The sequence below is a fragment of the Azolla caroliniana genome, unplaced genomic scaffold (genome assembly GCF_043228905.1).
Source record: "Azolla caroliniana isolate FFs.n. ecotype wild unplaced genomic scaffold, voAzoCaro1.0.p SCAF_1, whole genome shotgun sequence".
NCBI classification, from domain to species: domain Eukaryota; kingdom Viridiplantae; phylum Streptophyta; class Polypodiopsida; order Salviniales; family Salviniaceae; genus Azolla; species Azolla caroliniana.
In genome coordinates, this window is record NW_028230436.1 from 31,445,832 (window position 1) to 31,460,958 (window position 15,127).

Sequence of the window (15,127 nt, forward strand, 5' to 3'; positions counted from 1 at the left end):
CATTTGCATGTAGAAGCTTTCTCACACAAAGGGGATGTGACATCCTCACACACTAACATTTCAGTCCCAACAATTTTGGAACTCATGATGCATTAGGTAATGCATGCTTCAATGCCCAATTCTCAAACTTAGTGATTAAAGTGATTCGTCCGTCAACCATGATTAGTATATTTTTGGTTGATCATTACATTGTGATTATTCACGATATAGCCTAATTCCTATGTACTTATTCAATGCAATCTATGATTAACTTGTGATTCTTTACTTAATCCATGTTTTATTTACAAATATCCCATTATTGATTCATAAACTCATGATTGATGTGTGATTGATGATTGCATCATGTTTGATGGAATGAGAAAGATGTATAAAATATGATAGGAACTTCATCCTTTTACCAAGCCACTAAGCCATTAAATGATGTAAAACATCAATAATATTTGAAGAATACACAAATACTTTAAAGAAACCAATGACTTGATATCTATGCTCTAAATATGTGATTGTCAAGATTCCAAATATATTATGAATGCTATGAATAAAGAGGTACGAAGATAAAATTGTGGTTAGGCTCATTATAATATGCATTATCATTTTACATATTGGTAAATAAAAGAATTGTTACACAAACCATGAAACTACTATGCATTAAGGTCGGTTTTATTTTCAAAATGGGAGCTATACGAATATGTATTAAACTTACCCATCAAGTCATGGTTAAAATATCGTTCATGAGATGCATGCATTGCAAATATTGGTAAATAAAAGAATTGTTACCAGAACCATGAAACTACTATGGCATTACGATTGGTTTTATTTTCAAAAGGGGAGCTATATGAATATGTATTAAACTTACCCTTCGAGTCATGGTTAAAATATCGTTCATAAGATGCATGCATTGCAAATCAAGGGATTCAAAACCTATAGGGTAAGTTGGGGTTACCACTAAATCCTCTCGTACTAACCTTATATGTGTTTTTTAAATTTCTTTAGTAATTATATAGTGTGATGTGTTTATTAATGGCTATAGGATTTCCAAAAGATCCGTTGTCACAAGACACTGCTCATTGAACACAACTATTGAATGTACACATTGTGGTTGGTAAGCATTTTCTATAAGCCCAACAAGTTTCTTATGTGGTTTGGTGTTAACAATTCACTCTTGATCTTTAGGCCTACGTACCATAATTTCTCTTGATTCTAACATTCTTTTTCCTTTACAAAATTGGAGTACGAATAATGGTTTAGGAACGAGCATGATAAGTGAATCCAAGTAAACATTTTATGTCAAGAGAGAATACCTCAATTTACTTTTTCTTTGATTTTCTATAGGTTTGTATATGTGGTACAAAAAAACGACATGCTTTATCCAACAATGGTCATCCTCTCCTTTTCTTGAGTCTGTGGCCATTCACATAAGATGGAACTATCGTGTCCCTATATAATACTCTTAGATGTAAAATTTTATAACTAATAGAAGAAGTTTTGTTTTGGAAAACAACAACAACATGCTTTTCAACGTGGCTCAATCTTGTGTACATTGGAGGGAGAGACACAAGCCAAAGGAGAACCAAGAGGACCAATATTCTTCCTTATTTATGTTTTATGGCAAAGGACTTTTTTTTCCAAAAAATCACTACTTCATGGTGAAGGACTTGAATCCTCGCACTCTCAAACATATGGGTTTGATATTATGATTGAGTAGATCTAGCTTGTTATTATTCTCAAAGGCCAATATATGTATGACCAAGGGGCCCCAAAAAGTACATAAAAACCTACCAAAGGCCATAACCATGATTGTGCCGCAAAAGAAACATATAAACCTTCCCCCTAATGCCATGAGATAAGTAGGGGTACAAACAATTTAAAATTGCAACAAAAACCAACAATAAATCATAGAGGATGATCAAGTGTTTGGAAGAATGGTTGAAGATCAACATCCGTAAATGATCACCCAATTTTCCCTCTTTGTGTGCTTCATACATCTTCTTAATAATATGGTTTGTACTTATTTTGGTTAGAGTGAACTCTTTGTTGGGTGAAACTTAGATTAGAGGAATTACTTAGGACAAGACCCCTCATTTGTGCCCAAAGAACCATTTTGCGTCAAGGAAAATGATATTTGTTTTAAATGACAAAGATCCTTGGAACAATGGTATATCTTGTAATTTCTCCCAAATAAATCCATAATTTGGGGGAATACATAACCATTGCTTGACATCTCTCTCTCTCTCTCTCTCGTAAATAATGGCTTTTATTATGAAAGAAAAAACATCACCATGACTAACTTACTACAAAGTATAGAACCCCTTCTATCTATGGGATCCAAAGACTACTACAACTCCAAACCCAATGCCACCCTAGACACCAATTCAAGGCGAATATGATGATATGTGACCTTTCAGAGTTCTCTCTCTTCATGGTTGAGATTTCATGACTTATCTAACACTGTCAATTGCCATAAAAGAAGCCCTTTTAACTTTAGAACATATTTTTTCACCCCAACTTGTGAATCAAAAGTGAAGGCATTCCATATATTCCAATTGAACCATAGTCCCCAATACCTCAAGAACTCAAAAATAATTTGAAAATGAGGCATTGGTTCATTGTTCTCCATATATGCAAAAACCCAACCGAAGGAAGATAGGCTTACTCCAGTTAGAGACATCCACAGTGAATTGATACACCTCCAAACCATCCTTGCCATCGGACATGAAATAAATTGATGCCTACTATGTTCCAATTCCACGGAACAAAAGAAACATGATCTTTGAGATGTTTCTTTTTTTTAATGCATCCCCCAATGATAAAGCTCCAACCATAACTCTCCAAATAAATACCTTGGCTCGTAGCATCAATCGAGAACACCAACCTACCTTGATCACATGAAGCCACCAAGTAATGGGCTTATGAAAACCCCATATCTTTATAACCCTTTCTTACAACCACTTATATTTGTCAATCAACTTGTGATAAGCAACATTTGTTGAGATCATAGTCAATCACTTATTTCCATCAAACCTCCAATCAAGCGCAGATTGAGATTGCTCATCTAAATAAGGAATTGGCTCATACGAAGATAATATTTCTTGCAACTTATCCCAAATAAAGGTATAAGCTTTTGGAATACAAAATGTTGATCTTATTGTCCGAAAGTCCATTAATCTTCTTTGTGACACCAACATAACATCCTTAACTGTTACCAAACCCAATCTAGCCATCCGATTAAATTGAAGGTTAAGAATTTGTTTACCTTTCCACCTCAACAACCTTCATGTCGCCAAAACGTCCATTTGTAATGAATTGGCACATCCCTTTTCTTGTGGAGGATGCCATTCCACAAAATCCAACATACTTTGCCAAGATGTTAACAAATGATTAACTATCATAGACCCTGCACATTTGACATCCCTATCAGAATTAATTACATTCCACCAATTAGCTTCAACCTTCATGTTTCCAAGTTTAATTCCGTTCTTCTCTATAAAGTACACCACCATTTCTGTTCAAGGTTGTACACCTTCAAACATAAATCACATGAAAGTAAATAGACGAGCCACCATATGGTCATATAGATTCAATATTTATGGCCCACCAAGACGCCACGGAGTACAAACATGATCAAATGCCAACCACGATAAGGCACTTTTCCCTTTTCTTTTCCATAACAACATTCACATTGATTGTGACAACATTTCAAGAGCTTTCTTTGACCATGGGAGCAAAGGAAGATAATAAGATACCATAGAGACCATAATCGATTGGACCACCTTAAGTCGTATATGAAAAGGCCAAAATTAAGACCTCCAATACATAAACTTATCCTCCAACCTTTTGGATACCCACTCAATATGTTTCACATGAGAAACTTCCACCCCAATTGGATATCCAAGGTGACGACAAATCATACCACGATGTACTATCCTTCACGACCACCCCAACCCTAACACATCTTGTTTTGTACATGAAATGAGGACAAATTTATGCATATTAATTCTCAATCCTAAATCATTTGAAAACAATTCCCACACATCTCTTGTCTTACTAATATTTTCCCGATTAGGTGCCAAAAACATAATATGGTCATCTGTGAGAGCTTGAACAATACATGGCTTCCCTGATGGCAACCTTAGTCCAAGCAATTCTTCCTCTAGAGCCATATTGTGTAACTTAATAAGAGTAGGTTGTGTCATAATAGTGAAGAGTAAAGGACTTACTGGACATCCTTGTCTAACTGATGTCCGAATAGAAATCGGTTGTGTTACTCCATTAAACATCACACGTGAAACTGAACCCTCCCCTAGTGTGTATATCAATTTAGACATACGATCACCAAAACCCATATGAGACATCAATTGATTTATAAATGACCAATCCACATTATCATAGGCTTTCTCGATATCCAATTGTAGCAACACTAATTCTTGTTTAGACTCCTTTGCATAGTCAATTGCCATTTGAACATTTAAAATATTATGCAAAATGTCTCTTTTTTCTAAGAACCCATATTGAGCATTATAAATAATAGAAGATAAAACTTTATGCAACCGATTGGCTATCACTTTTGCAAAAATCTTGTACATTCACCCCATCAATGAAATAGGCTTCCATGGAGCAAAGCAAGATGGAAAAGACACCTTCGGCAAACCAATCTTCCAAGAATGAGGCATTTCCCATGATGTCCACACCCTCTGAAAAAAATCCGTAAAAGGTCCCTTTAACTTGATCACATATTTTTTAAAGAGTTCATGTGTTAATCCATCCCACCCAAAACTCTTATCGTTAGCAAGATGTGACATGACATGTTCCACCTCATCCTCTGCAATATTAGCATCTAATGATTGTGCCACATCATGCGATACATGATTTATCACTCCATTAAAAAATACATCTCTATCCTTTTTTAACATTATCATCGATACACGTTTGTACATCCAAGAATTGTGTATAATATTCTATCCATTTCTTCACAATTTCTTAAGGATCAGAACACATGATACCATTTTCCTCTAACCTTACCACATTATGTCGTGCATGTGATTCATGAAGGTCATGAAAAAACTTATGTGATTGACAATTAGCATCCTCCACTTGTTGTCTTAGACGATTAGTCTAGCATGTTGATAATTTTTTGTCGTAAAATCACGCATCGTAGAAAAATTAATACCTCTTGATATCCCATCAACTCTACATCCGTTGGCCAATAAGTTAACAATGAGTTGCATTTATCAAGCAAATTAACTAGGAGACTTAATTTCTTTCTCCTTTTAAAAGCATGGTGAATTCAATAATACCTAGTTAACCTCTGAACATTTGCAACAAATACTTCCCACGCTTCATACCCATCAAATTGAACATGATAGGCAAATGTATCAATCAATTGACACATATTGGCATGGAAGACCTCAGATCCAAAAATGATGAATTAAAAATCAAAGGTGGTTTTCCTAAAAACTCATGAAAAGCTCTAATTGAGTGGTGAGTGAATTCAAAAATTAATGGGAAATGATATGATATAATTAACCCATAAGACATTGAAATATCTAAAATCTCTGGTAAAAATCGTTCGGTATGCATTACATACATTCGATCCAACCTACTCCAAGTATCCTTATATTGAACTAATTGAAAGGTATAACCATGTTCATCTCCTTGATCCATTTCCATACATCCCTTAACATGACATCAGTCTCAAAATCTGCCCATTCTTGAGCCTCTGGTCCATCCATAATAGAGTGGATAGATGTTGATTGATCTGTCTCACAACAAACATTAAAATCCCCCATCAATAAACGTAGTCTACCATTGTCGAGCGTTGAGTTTAAAGATCTCCATAACAACTTTCGTTCTTGTGAAACATTTGATGCATACACACCAACTAACCAAAGAACTTGCACTTCATAACATGTCTACCACGATAAATCTTTCAAATTCATATGAAACAATTACTTTTGGGTGAAATTTATCTCTTATAAACATGACAATCCCAAAATAATCCCCATGAACATTGCTAGCATAACATAATGTATAACCCTTACAATAACTAATTAATCTAGCATTACAATGATCTTTATGCTCTATTGCACATAAAACATCTCATTGCTCACTTAACACAATCCTCTGAACCTCATGCATTCTAAATCTAGAACACAATCCCCTAACATTCCATTTAGTGAACTTCATACTTTATTTTTTCCTTTTATTTGAGAATTTTCCTTCTCTTTCACAACTAATGTTTCTGCCATATCTTGAAATAAATCCCCTAAGATTGTATATGAACTACTATGGGAATGCAAAACTCCAGACCCCAATGGCTCCTCATGTGAATGAGGCACCGATTTTCGTTTATTCAAAGGAACATTCAAATTATCTTTATTATCAATAAAAAATTCTTTGGATAGTCCTCTTGATGAGCCCATGGTTTATTCTAGATGGGATTTGTTTGTTGAATCGGTGTGACCTTCTCCATAGATACATTATGCCCAACATTCTTATTAAACTTCTTCATCTTTCCAAAAACTATTGACCATTGCCCTTCATCCTCTAGAGTTTTTCCATCCTTTTCATTCACAATTTGTGGCTCCTTTGTTTCCTCTTGAAGATGTCAAAGTTTGAATTTGATCATGAGTTGTAGGCTCTTCATGTACCACTTCCACTACATTATTTCTTTTTTGAGTACACTCAACCATAAAATGCCCCTACACACCACAATAGAAACAATGTCCTACAAATGTACCCCATTTAAGCCGCAAATACATGAGTGGCATATTAGAGCATGCAATCTGTAAACAACTTGACCTCTTTATAACAATATGCCAAAGAATACACATTCAATATCGATTTTGAGCATTAGCACAATGAGGCACCAAGATATTTCCCAACTTTTCCATTGTTGATTGTAATATTGGCATGCACTCTACCTCAACCCATATAGGACACTCTTGCTTTAATATATCTTGGTATTCCACTAGTGGCCTCCATGGAACAATATGAACCAAACTTTTCTCATAAAAAACTAGCAATTTATTGAGTAATTTCTCTTTATACTCTTGTGATGCCAAAACAACATCATAAAACTCACGAGGACCGGCATAAACATCCTAAACACAATCAACTTGTAAAATCCCATGTAACCATTGTTTGACCCTCCAAAGGAAAGGTATCTTCCTTGTGAAAAACAATATGACCCCTCTATCAAAAAATTTAGCAAATGAGCCCAAAAACTCCTTATTGTCTATTTCTACCTTAGCCACTTCATCATCAACAAACTCCTCAACAACTTTTACATTCTCCCTTATACAATATTCCATTAGTATATTTGTCATGCATCTTAAATGTTCCCAATGACTATCATCTTTCTCAATATCATCTTGTCGCATTGCATCAGCATAAGACATGTCATTACTATTATCTCCAATACATCATTGTCTTTTACCATCCCCTCTTGGACTCGATACTGACTCAACCATGCATGCATCTTTTGAAGAATTTGGAGACTCGTCCATATTCATGAAAACACTAACATCCATCTGACAAAAATATATGAGAGAGCTCACTTACAAGTAATTTTGTTGGTGAAGGAAACAAAGCAAGCGACCATGAGATGCATACAACTGAATAGAATTTGTATTCGTAATGTTCTACAGAAACAACCAAATGATACGTGCAGATACTCTCTAGAAAGCTCTCCTTGCAAGCTTCGAAACAAACCAAAGAACAAAGGAAACAAACATCGTAGTAGGAAGATACAACAAAAATAGAGTTTGCCCTTCTCCAACATAAGTCTCTCTCTCTCTCTCTCTCTCTCTCTCCGTCTCTCCCTCCCTCCCTCCCTCTCTCTCTCTCTCTCTCTCTCTCTCCCTCCCTCTCTCTCTCTCTCTCTCTATGTGAAAACACACAATTATATTAATAAATGTGTGTGAAAACCACTACAACAGTACCATAATGGAGCATAGTCACAAACTCACCACTATACAGGTGGTGGAACATGTTGAATTGCCAATAGGCAAGACGAACACTCCAACGAGGAAAGAATCTCTACATGTTCCAATAAAGAAAATTTTAACATTACTACTCCCTTCAACTTTCAGAGATATGCTTTGACTCCCTGCCTATGATCAAATACATAGTATTGCACACCAATTATGACACAATGTCTAATATCTTAGAAATAGGAAAATGATCTTCTTTTGTGATTTTGGGCCGACCAATATGAATTGTGCAAACACCCACGGTCTTGGGGTCAATAACACGGTGACAAAACTTGCCAAATTTGAGAAATGTAACTCCAAATTTAACAACCAATCAAATATTGTATGAAACGATTATTATGTTACACTTGAATAATGCAAAAGAAGCAATTATCCATCATTCATCCAGATCACTTTAGAGCTTATCCAAAAGATAAACCTTTGCTACAAATGGCAATTTAGAAAGCCAACTATGTTTTAAATCTATTACCATCTAGAATCAAAGTTATGTACTTTCCGTTCTTGTTCAACCTTGGATGATAGCCATCAAAGAGACTCAACGCTGCAATGGTACAAGAGAGTATTGATCACTTGAAAACAACACTTGACCCAATAAAAGCCAATCAACCCATGATTGTCCTTTTCTACTAGATTATGGTTTTCATTTTGATAATGAGAGTGCTTCATGCCATGAGACAACCAAGTGTTGAACATATGAAGAGTGAAGTCTTAAGTGGAAGGTATGCATTCAGAAATTGTCACCATAATGTCTTAATTGTTTTCCTCCCATGTTTCATACCCTCCTCAATAAAATATTAGACAATAGATATCCATAGTTGTGAGTCAAAACACATTCCTACGAGTCATCATATGCATAGATAAGTGCAATATTATAGCTCCTCCCAAGAGCTTGGGGTTCGCTAGATGATTCCATGTATCTGTTGAAAAACAGTGCTCGGCCACAACCGAGGAATAGGATCAACTTTCAGAAAACAGGAAATACAAAATGCACAAAGTACAATAGAGAGAAGAGTACACGGGATGTTTTACGTGGAAAAACCCTAACTGGGGAAAAACCACGGGAGTCCTCAAACTCCAACTATCACTATAGACAGAGATGTACAATGGTGAAGCTACAAGGCAACAACCTTGAGCTCACTGTCTTCGCCACAGGCGGCGGCAGTACACAGAGGCAACGACCTCTTCGTCTCTCTCTCTCTCTCTCTCTCTCGGCTGCTCACTTTTCTCTCTCTCAGCTGAAAACATAAAAAAAATGAGCAACAACATAAACTGTTTGCCCTAAGTCATATTTATACACATATGACTTTCGGGCTATTTACAAATATAGCCTCAAGGGCTCTTGGCAAACATATTCACAAATATGTCCCTGCATCCGGATCTCTCTCCGGGTACATTCGTCATCCGGCTCCGTAACCGGGGTCTTCAGCATCCGGCTCCGTAACCGGGGTCTTCATCATCCGGCTCCGTAGCCGGGGTCTTCATCATCCGGCTCCGTAACCGGGGTCTTCATCATCCGGCTCCGTAACCGCAACCGGGCTTGCCGTCATTTATCTCCGGACATCCCATCCGGAGGGACCGAAATCCCAACAAACTCCCCCTTCACTTCGGCATGGGATGTCTCTCCAATCCAATCCTCTTCCGGCATGCTTCCAGCTTGTCGGGTGTGAGCACTTTGGTCAGCATATCTGAGCCGTTCTCGTCCGTGTGGATCTTCGTCAGCACGAACTCCTGGTCTTCTATCCTTTCCCGGATCCAGTGATATCTTCGCTGGATGTGCTTCGTCCGGGAGTGATAGGCCGCGTTCTTCGCAAGGTGGATGGCACTCTGACTGTCACAGTAGAGTCGGTACTCCTGCTGCCGGATACCGAGCTCTCTAATGAAGTCCTTCATCCATATCATTTCCTTGCCGGCTTCAACAGCCGCCATGTACTCCGCCTCCGTGGTTGACAACGCAACCGTCTTCTGCAGCCTCGACTGCCACGAAACAGCTCCCCCTGCATACGTCATCACATACCCTGATGTGGACCGGCTGGTATCTGCATCAGCCGACATATCCGAATCGGTAAAGCCGTCGAGTTCGGGCTTACCGGAGCCGAATCGGAGGCACACGTTTGCCGTGCCCTTCAGGTATCGGAGTATCCACTTGACCGCGTTCCAGTGCTCCTTGCCGGGATTGCTCATGTACCGGCTCACTACTCCGACTGCGTATCCTATGTCCGGTCTTGTACACACCATTGCGTACATCAAGCTTCCGACGGCAGAGGCATATGGTACTTTCATCATGTCCTCTTTCTCAACCTTTGTCTTGGGGCTTTGCTTGCTGGACAGCTTGCAGTTTGCCGGGAGGGTTGATCCGACCGGTCTTGCTTCCGACATGTTGAACCGTTGAAGCACCTTTGTCACGTACTTCTCCTGTGACAGCCACAACTGCTTCTTCTTCCGGTCCCGGATGATGTGCATCCCTAATATTTGCCTCGCCGGACCCAGGTCCTTCATTGAGAAGGTTCGGTGAAGTGCTTTCTTCAGCATCCGTATCTTGCCCTGGTCCCGTCCGACGATCAACATGTCGTCCACGTACAGGAGGAGTATTAGAGAGTCTCCTCCTTCGAACTTCTTCACAAACACGCAGTGATCGGACTGCGTTTTGTGGTACCCTTCGTCGGTCATGAAGGAGTCGAACTTCCTGTACCATTGCCGGGGAGCCTGCTTCAGTCCGTAAAGGCTCTTCTTCAACCGGCATACTAGGTGCTCCTTCCCTTTCTTCTCGAATCCTTCCGGTTGATGCATGTAGATCTCTTCTTCGAGGTCACCGTGAAGGAATGCCGTCTTCACGTCCATCTGTTCTACCTCCAGGTCCATGCTTGCCACTATGCTCAGCACCGTCCGGATGGAGGTCATCTTCACTACCGGGGCAAATATCTCGTCGAAGTCGACGCCCTTCTTCTGCTGGAACCCCTTCACTACGATCCTGGCTTTGTATCTCGGGGGGTTTCCGGCATCTCCCGGTTTCAGCTTGAACACCCACTTGTTTCGAAGTGCCCGCTTACCTTTCGGCAACTCCACAAGTTCATATGTGTGGTTCTCATGCAGGGAATCCATCTCCTCCTGCATGGCACTTAACCACCTGCGGCTATGGTTGTCAAGCTTTGCTTCTTCAAAACTTTCCGGCTCCCCCTCGTCGGTTAGCAGCACGTGCTCTGGTTCCGGAAATCTCCGGGGGGCCCTTCTCTCTCTTAGAGGATATCTCCGTTCCGGAGCTTCGGTAACCGGCTCCTCCGTTTCCTCTTCATCCGAATCCATTCCGGGATCGGGGCCGGTTCCGGTATCAGTTTCATCTTCCTCGGCCGGTTCTGTTTCTTCACCGTCTTCGGCCGGATCCTCGAGTGCTAACCGGTCCCTTGCCGGTCGGGACTGCTCTTCGTAGAGTTGATCCTCACCGGTTGACTTGGAGCTCTTCATCTTCTTCTCCGACTCCCAGTCGGCGAGTGTCTTGTCCTCCATGAAGATGATATCTCGACTCCTGAATATCTTCTTGTCGACCGGGTCCCATACTCGGTAGCCGAACTCGTCGTCGCCGTAACCGAGGAATATGCATGGCCGGGTCTTTGGATCTAACTTTCCTCTCCGGTCCTTTGCCACATGCACGTATGCGAGACACCCGAACACCTTCAGATGCCGGTAGGACACTTCCTTACCGGTCCACACTCTCTGGGGCGTGTCTCCGTCCAAAGGTACTGAGGGTGATCTGTTTATCACGTATGTCGCCGTCGACATTGCCTCAGCCCAAAACCCCTTGGGTAATTTCGCATGCGCCAGCATACTCCGGACCCTCTCCATTATGGTCCGGTTCATCCTCTCGGCCAGCCCGTTCAGTTCCGGCGTCTTCGGCACAGTAAACTCGAGCCGGATTCCCTTCGAGCGACAGTACTCCTGGAATTGCCCCCGGTATTCCCCTCCGTTATCCGCTCGTATCGCTTTCAGCTTCTTGCCGGATTCCCTTTCCACTCTCGCGTGGAGTTCTTTGAAGACGGACAATACTTGGTCCTTTGTCTTCAACGGTGCCGTCCACAGCTTCCGGCTGTGGTCATCAATGAATGTCACGAAGTACTGGGCTCCGCCATGTGACTTCGTTTCTACTTGACACACGTCAGTGTGCACCAGCTCCAATGGTGCGCTACGTCTCGTCGGTGGCCTTGAGTGGAAGGAGGTCCGGTTTTGCTTACCGGCCAGGCAGTCGGTGCACTTCTCCAGGTGCACATGCTTCACTGGAATAAGGTTGTCTTCTGCAAGCCTCTTCATCCCCTTCTCACTTATGTGGCACAGTCTCTTGTGCCACAGCTCACCGGCAGTGTCGGCTGCCACGTTCAGCTCCTCCGGACATAGCCGGGAATTCATCAGGTACAGTGTGTTGACCTTCCGGGCCCGAGCCACTATCAGGCTCCCCTTGCTGAACTTCATGACACCGTTCCGGATGCTACCCGTGTAGCCTTCATCATCTAGCCTCCCGGCCGAGATCAGGTTCAATCGGACCTCCGGAACGTGTCGAACATCCTTCAGCAGCATCTTGCATCCGGTTGATGTCATCAGCCACACGTCTCCTATGCCGGCAATCCGGCATGTGCCTTCATTTCCCATCCGGACACAGCCGTGCTCACCGGCTGTGTAGGATGAGAAGTATTTCTTCTCCGGGGTCAGGTGGAACGACGCTCCGGAATCGACCACCCAGGTCATCTCCACACCGGCAAGGTTCAGCTCCCTCTCTTCGGTAATGAGCATTATCTCTTCTTCACTTGCCGCGAGTGCCGTCGTTCCTTTCCGGTCCTGCCCTCGCCGATCCGGACCTCTTCGGTCCGTGGCTCCCCGGTATGCACCGTTTCTCTCCGGTGACTTCTTCGAATCGGTGTCGTCGGCTCCGTTGTCTTTTCGGTAATGCCGACAATTCTTCCGGAAGTGCCCCGGCTTCCCACAGTGGAAGCATGTGGGCCTTCCTCTTGACTGCGACCGGGTCCTCGACTTCTCCCGTCTTTGCGGACTCCGGTTCCATTGTCTTCCCCGATCCGATTCGGTAAGCAGCAACTTCGGATCGGAAACAGGTTCTTTATCTCTCCGACGCGCTTCTTCGTTCAAAATGCTTGTCTTTACCGTTTGTAGAGACAGGTTATCTTCGGTGCAGGAGGTGCTGAGAGTCACCACCAAGTTCTCCCAGCTTTCCGGCAATGTACACATCAGAATGATGGCTTGCATTGCATCCTCCAACGGGAACTTGATCGCCGCAAGCTGGTTCACGAATCCCATGAACGTGCTCACGTGTTCCACCATATTCTCGCCGTCCCGGTACTTGAGGTTCACTATCTTCCTCATCAGGGAGGTCCGGTTCAACGCATTCTTCCTCTCGTAGAGGCCCGACAGCTTCTTCCACATCTCATATGCGTTGGTGTCGTTCGCCACATGTTGTAGGACGCTTACATCGACATATTGCCGGATCGTCGCCACGGCTTTCCGGTTCAGGAGCTTCCACTCCGACTCTATTACCCCCTTGGGTATCTCGGCATTGTCGATCGGTTCATACAGGTGTCGGACGATGAGAAGGTCTTCCATCTTTATCTTCCAGTCGGCGTAGTTCTGTGAGTTCAACACCATCATGCCCGGAGGCCCACTACCGCCGCCTTCCATTTTCTGTGTTACCGTCGCTCTGATACCAAATTGTTGAAAAACAGTGCTCGGCCACAACCGAGGAATAGGATCAACTTTCAGAAAACAGGAAATACAAAATGCACAAAGTACAATAGAGAGAAGAGTACACAGGATGTTTTACGTGGAAAAACCCTAACTGGGGAAAAATCACGGGAGTCCTCAAACTCCAACTATCACTATAGACAGAGATGTACAATGGTGAAGCTACAAGGCAACAACCTTGAGCTCACTGTCTTCGCCACAGGCGGCGGCAGTACACAGAGGCAACGACCTCTTCGTCTCTCTCTCTCTCTCTCTCTCTCTCGGCTGCTCACTTTTCTCTCTCTCAGCTGAAAACATAAAAAAAATGAGCAACAACATAAACTGTTTGCCCTAAGTCATATTTATACACATATGACTTTCGGGCTATTTACAAATATAGCCTCAAGGGCTCTTGGCAAACATATTCACAAATATGTCCCTGCATCCGGATCTCTCTCCGGGTACATTCGTCATCCGGCTCCGTAACCGGGGTCTTCAGCATCCGGCTCCGTAACCGGGGTCTTCATCATCCGGCTCCGTAACCGGGGTCTTCATCATCCGGCTCCGTAACCGCAACCGGGCTTGCCGTCATTTATCTCCGGACATCCCATCCGGAGGGACCGAAATCCCAACAGTATCCCATGTCATTCCCACTTTTTCCACAATAAATATTGAAGATGTAGAAATGGTAAGTAATATAATATCATAGGTTCCATAATACATTATACAACCTTCAAGTGTACATGAAATGACCAAGTTTGTGACATCCAATACATGAACTTATCCCTCAACTCGCTAGACATCCATTCAATCAAGTGGTCATTTGTAACATTTATTCCCAATAGATAGAGCATTTTCTAAGCACGGATCCATGTCATCCTAGATATTAAAAATACCCTCTTAGTTTATGAGATGAGGTTAGACCCTCCAATTAATATGCAACCTAGATGTTGATGCAAAGTGGTTCTGTACAACTATCCCTTTTTCAAGATTCTAACATGAGGCTCGTAGAAGAATGAAGGAATCATTGGCCAAAGCATGTGCTACATGGAAGGTATAGGCCCATAATGTCAACATTAGTTGCAATCTTGGTAACGTCATCAACAAGGGATAAGTAACAATAGAAAACAACAATAGGTTGATAGGGCAATATATAATGTAATTACTCAATTAAGAATTACTCGGGACATTATATCTTGTCCTAATAAAAATATGATGCAAGACATACGTGGTCCAAAGCCCATCGTTTGTAGTGACCTGGAAAAAAAGGGCCTCCCTCGTACGATAACAATTACAATAGTAAGAAACTCAATTGAATGGTGTCACGCTACACGGGTATAGGGCCTCGCTGAATTGCCAATAAGCAAGATGAACACTTCATTTTACGTAACAACTATAGAAGCATTGGAAATAGAAGAAAC